Raw genomic sequence first — 6451 nt, forward strand, 5'->3', positions numbered from 1 at the left:
GCATTTTTTTGACGTGCAAACAGTGAAATCTGCTCTTTCATACTACAAAAAAAAAAAAAGTACAAGACCAAATGCTCTCCTCAGTTACCCTTTAAGCAATTATGTCAGCTTTGTGAAATCATAAATAGTTATGCTTCATTTAAAATGTGACCAGCAGCTTTATTGTAAAACACTGCCTCGCGCTCAGATCTTTGCCATCCGAGATGACTTGCAGAGATAGGCTTATTAGTGGTATTAACATACTGTGCAGTGTGCTGGAGCTGTGAAACGGCCTTGTTAACATTTGGAAATGAATCAAGCCTCTAGCACTTGCTATTATCCAGGTTATCTGTTTTTTTTTTTCCCCCTCTCTCTCTGTCCTCTGTGCAACAGCTGTGCAGTGTTTCTGCGTAGGCCTTATCACATCTAATGACGGCTCTGATTAGACTCATACAGTTTCCCCTCAGGGGGGAGGTTGTGTATTTTATAGGTTTGTTTTACAAGTTAAATCCCCAAAACATTATAGACAAACATGTCAGGACCATTAAAGACATCACAGAGACCAAATTACTAACGACTTAGAGTAATTGGATGGATCTTATTCCCATGAAAAAACACAGAATAGTGTTAAGTTTCTCTTAGTTTTCAGTATTCAAGTCAGAGAATGAGATGTACTTTGCATAAGTATCACTCTACAATTGTTTCGTCAAGAAAAGTATTTAGAGTGCAACTTATCTGCAGTGAATATCTGTGTTTAGCCTCGAAGGCAAAAAGCATTATAGTTTGATGCTCTATGATTAAAACAGCCTGTTTTTAATTCAGATTAAGATCAAATTAAAACATAAGGGATTCTGCTGAGATGTATAGTCGTGAATTTTTTTATGTGGAAAAACTAAGTCTACTATTTAACATTTAAAATTTTTATAAAATGGTTTATAACACAATAGAGTATAGTTGCATGCATATAAAAAGACTTTCTGATTGATTAGTTATTTTGTTTAAAGCATTTATAACTCGTTCTATAAAGACACGTGTTTGTATATACTTTAGTCATTAATTATCTGTCTACATCAACCTGATAATAATTTACCCTTCTTTTTGTTTAATTGATGATTCTGGAACTACCTGCAAATATCCTCAAAATGTACTAGGATCTCTATTATTGGATGCTTTATAACCTTTTGATTAGAGATGTAACAGGAGTACGGTTGTACATGTCTTTATCTTTAAATGACTTTTATGAAACAAAGGAAATACGGATTTGTTCCTGCACTGTCCATATAGCACATAAAACAGGAAGTATGTCCTCACTTTGTGCTTATTTTTATGCTTTATGACCTTTTCTGTGTGCAAACCCAGCAAGGTAAGAGTTACCGCTTTCACTCAGCTGCTCTATATATATTGTGGTTTAAATTTAATTCATTTAACAAGATAAACAGTTGTTTATTTTGCTAATTAACTCACTTTTCTGTGAGTTCCCCACAAAGAACGACGACTGTGATTGTCTGCATGATGCTAAGGTTTTCTTTTAAATCGTACGCGTCAGTCATGTTTTCCGCAGAGACATGCTGCCATCATTACCGACCCCTCAGCACATGGAGAGAACAAACACAAACTAACTGAAAAAGGAAATGTGGCCGAAGCGTCAGACAGAAATCTGTTAACACGCTGAGACGACATCGTCCATGGGAAATGCTCACGTCTGCAGGCCAACAAGCCTTTGTTAAGCCGAGTCTGGAGGGCTGAAGAGAGAAGACAAGTTGTGGCTTGGTATGAGGGTCTGCTGCACCTTTTCCAGATGAGATAATATAAGCCCTCGTTAGATACCTTTCTCCTCCTCTCCACCCTTTTGATGGGGCTGATGAAGAGTAGGGAGGAAACGAGGATGTTATCAGGAAGACGGGGGAAGTTAGAATATGAAGAGAGTCCGTCCATCCAGGAAAAGAGAAGAAGCTGCTCGTCTAATCATGTCAAATTTCCCATCGGCCACTTAAAAAAGAGGGAAGGAAGGAAGGGAGGAAGTGTTTGACTGCTCTACTGACCTCAGAACAGCCTTCAGTGCTGGAGAAAAGCATCAGATCCCTAAATTCACTGATAAATCCTCAAAGAACTTCATTAACGTCTGATCAGCTCATTTACAAAGTTGAGGCAGACAGCTCTGTTTAGTGTGCATGCTTCCCATGCATGTACACAGCTGTGCTTTGTTGTAATCAACAAACGTTAGCATGCTAACAAGCTAAACTAAGATGATGAACATTAACCTGGTAACATCAGCAGGTTGGGGTTCTGATGTTTAGAGTTGCAACTACCAATTACTTTTATGATCAGCTAATCTGATGATAGATTTAGTTTGTTTAGTCTGTAAAATGTGAAAAAGCGCCAGTCGCATTTTGCCGGAGCCCAGATTGATGTCCTTTAAATAGCTGGCTTTATCCAGCCCACAGTAACAAGCAGCAAATCCTGTTTGAGAAGCTGGAACCAGCAAATATTTGATATTTTTGTTTGGAAAATCACTGAAACGATTTCACTATATTCAAAATAGCTGGTGATTCATTTTCTTTCAATCCTCCATAATCGATTAATCGACTGTTTTAATTGACTGACAACTGTTTCAGCTGAGCTGATATTAACATTTACTAACATTTATTTTATTCTGCAGCCTATAAATGGCTCATTTGTAAGAGCTGAACTTCAGCTTTCAGTCTAACGAGTCCTTTTCAGATCACTAAAGCAGAAAACTCTTTTAAAAAAAACTTTTTGTGTTGTTAGGTTGGGTCAGGTTGTCAGGTTTACACGCTAAATTCAAAATCAGCAAATCAAATTCCCCTGAAGACATTAATCTCCTTTCATTCCACTCATAACTGTGAGTTTGCCTCTGAAAGAATAAAACAAAGAAGCATGACGTTACAGAGGAGCTGTGTCGGCCTGACTCTGCTCGACTAAACCTCCAATATGCAAACACACCAGGAATTTCATAAATACTCTCAGTACCTCGTGTCACAGGGGTGACTGAGCTGCTTTCACTCCACCTGTTTGACTCTGTTGGCCGCCTGGACTCAACTGTGAAATCCCCTCATGGCACCCAAGGGTACTCTCAGCTTCCTTTGAGTTTCGGCGACGGATTGCAGAGGTTGTTGGTGGTGACTTTAAGGCAAACCTGTATATGTCAGAGCAGGAAGATTACAAATCCCAGTGCAGCCAGACACCGGTTCATGTGCCCAGACTTGATGTTAACCCAAAACAAGATGCAAGAATAAAAAGGAAATAAACAAAGACCTTTCCTGACAAAGCAGAGAAACCGGAGACCGCAGCCCAGACTACACCCATGTTGGTGTACAGCTGACCCCAGATTAACCTCTCAGGTAAAAATAATCCTCCTCTGAATCACCTCTGTTCAATACTGGTAGATCAGAACGGGATGTTAAGGTCTGGCGGTAGTTGACAACCAGTGACAGACAAGTTGGAGGTTTTTTGGCCTCCTGCATGGAACTGGAAGACAAGGAAGCAGTCCCAGCATGCAGACCACTATCAGTGCATCGCCAGGCCCTTTAAATCTCCTTCTCTCTCACACGTTGACTTATCAAGGCCTGTACGGTGTCATTAAACAAATACTGGAGGATTAGTCCAGTTTCTGTCTTTATCTTTCTGTCTGTCTCTGTCTCTCTCTCTTTTTTTTCTAGATACAAATCAAACCGACGATCCAGAACAGTTCCAGTTCATTTCCTGGACAAGTGCGAGCACAGTGTCAACAGTTTCCAATCCACCCAGATTCAGACACCTTCACTGGAGGAAGCGAGAGGCCAAAAGGTCGACAGCAGACCGCAGGTGATGTGGTGCAATCGATAGTGCTACTGAGCAATCAGGAAGGCAGCGACCCTGAGCGCAGGTATCGCACACTCACACGAGAGTTAAACAAAAACAGGTTTGTGTTTTATGAAATTAAAAATCAGATGTCATGATGGACTTTTCCTCAATGCAACTGCAGAAAACGACCAATTATTAGTTTTTCTATTGGTATTTTGCACTAATCTGTTTAATTTAAATGTCCCCATCAACATTTTAGACACTTTTAAACACTTGAAAGAACAAAATGTGGCTAAAAGAACCGACTGCACTTTGCTTTTCAGTACGAGAATGATGACATTAGCAGATTTTCAGTACACTTTGCTGTAATCTCCATACTGGTAAAACCCTGTTGACCTGAAATCTTCTTTAAGCACTCCAAGAATTTGGACGCTGATCATGTTTAAGGTACAATAAACAAAGAGATGAAGCATTTGAATAGATTAAATCGTCAACTTAATCGCTCATAAATCTTTAAAGGTAAAGGTGGATTTTAGTTTTCTTGAAAACCAAACCTGTCGTTGAGATTTGGTGTCAACATGTGTGACTTATCTACTTTTTTAAGGCTCCTAAAAGTAAATGAAGCTGGTGTTTGTGTTTGATAGTAATTTATTGTCACTTTAAGTATTAGTGAAGTATTAAACACTGGTTTAATAGTTTAGTTTTCAGATAGTTTGTTCCCTTTTCATAACGTGAATTTCAGTTTTTAATTCAACTTAATTAAATCAAACTTATTTTGAGGCAGTTCAGTGTTAAATAAACTTAATTTAAACTTAAAATTTAACAGCTGGAGCAGCGAATTAAAGAAAAAAAAAACATTGTGCTTTAACGCAGGAACATTTTTGCTGGAGACAAACAGGCTGCACAAAAAAAAAAGAGACTGAATAGTGTAAGAAAATGTTTGTTTACTGCTTCAACAGCTGCAGGACGTCGATTAGCATTTGGAAAACTTGATAATATAAGTTGAAGTTCACAGAATTATCTGAGCAGCTTGTAAACACCGGTGTAGCTTCTGTTTTATTATCATTTAATTCAACATCTGTATATGATGGTCAGGAAACTTTAATTATTATTTTACGCTGACACCGCGCTTTTTTGATTTCTGTCTGTGTTGCAGCTGTTCAGTGTGAGACCTGTGGCTCCGTCTCTCTCTCTCTAACTCCTCAAACAACCCCACAAGATTGGTCGCAAATGTTTATTTGATGCAAATCCGAACAAATCCGCCGCTGTTGGTGGACACTCGCTGCGCTGTTTGCGCGTCTTGGCGCAAACATGTTTAATGTCCTGGTCGGTCGATATTTATTCAGCTGCTGCGAGCTTCATTTACATAAAGAGAGAGAAACACGGCTGGCTGCAGCTGAAACACGCTCTGCACAGACAGGAGGGAGCTGCAACACGTATCGATCACACTCAAAGGAGCTTTGTCGGCAGTGGCTCCTTCTGTTTTATTGGTGAGATGAAGCCATGCGTCCTCATCCTCAGTGATGCACAATAAATAAATAAATAAATAAATAGTCAAACCTCCGTTTTTACAAGCTGTGAATATTTAACACAGTTTAATTTGAACATTTCTAACGTGAAAACCTGAAAAGACGATAAAAACGTTTTTATCCATGTGGTGTCCAGAGTCGAACACGAGTTAGTTCAGTAAAACCAAAACAGCGATTTAACTAATTAAACAGTGGTTAAATAGTCGTTAGTTCGTTAGAATCCCTGATTAAAACAAATCTAATGACTCGACAGGAAATAAACCAGCAGAAAAATTAAGTTTCTTATAATAAAAAACTGGTTCGTCTTCATTAAAACATGCAGAAAGAAGCTGAAGCTGCTCGTGTGTGTGTGTGTGTGTGTGTGTGTGTGTGTGTGTGTGTGTGTGTGTGTGTGTGTGTGTGTGTGTGTGTGAGGGGGGGGGGGGGGGCGCATTTACACAAGGACTGCGTTATTATTGGGGAAATTAATTTACATGAAATCTGTTCTGCTCTGAGTGCGGCCTTCACTGGTTCAAAACACGCTCGTCCAAAACAACCTTGCCTGAGTACTGACAATATTTTTTTAAGCTGCCCCCCCATCCTTTTTTTTTTTTTTTATAATGCCTTTAAGCCTGCGAGCATCTCACACACACACACACACACACACACACTTACATCTGACCCCCTAACCTGGCCCCACCTACGTAATTACCGCATCAGAGGCAGCGAAATTCCTGCAGGTTATTTTGGAGAAACCAACTCAGGGCGCAGCAGTAATTATCACACCATTACAGCGCTGCATTCAAATACGCCTCGATCAAATGTCTCCCGGCTCAATATTTAGGGCTTTAACGCCGCAGTTTAAAAAGACACTTGGTCACCCTGAAGCAAGGGGAGATGTTAGTGTTTCAATTTAAGTCAGAGAGGATTAAACTCTAAAATGGAAATGCGCGCCTACACGGCTCGTATTAATTATAGATTCATTTGCATTTACCCCGTTATAATTAGGAGGAGGAAAAAACAATCAACAAGCTTTTAAATAAAAGTGTGACTAGTTCAAATGAGAGAAAACTAATCTTGAGTTTGTTGTACATGAAAAAAGAGAGAGACTCCCTGTTGGGAATCAAACAGACAGAACCCACTGTGGAAAATAAGTCTTA

The sequence above is a fragment of the Anabas testudineus genome, chromosome 15 (assembly GCF_900324465.2).
Source record: "Anabas testudineus chromosome 15, fAnaTes1.2, whole genome shotgun sequence".
Lineage (NCBI taxonomy): Eukaryota > Metazoa > Chordata > Actinopteri > Anabantiformes > Anabantidae > Anabas > Anabas testudineus.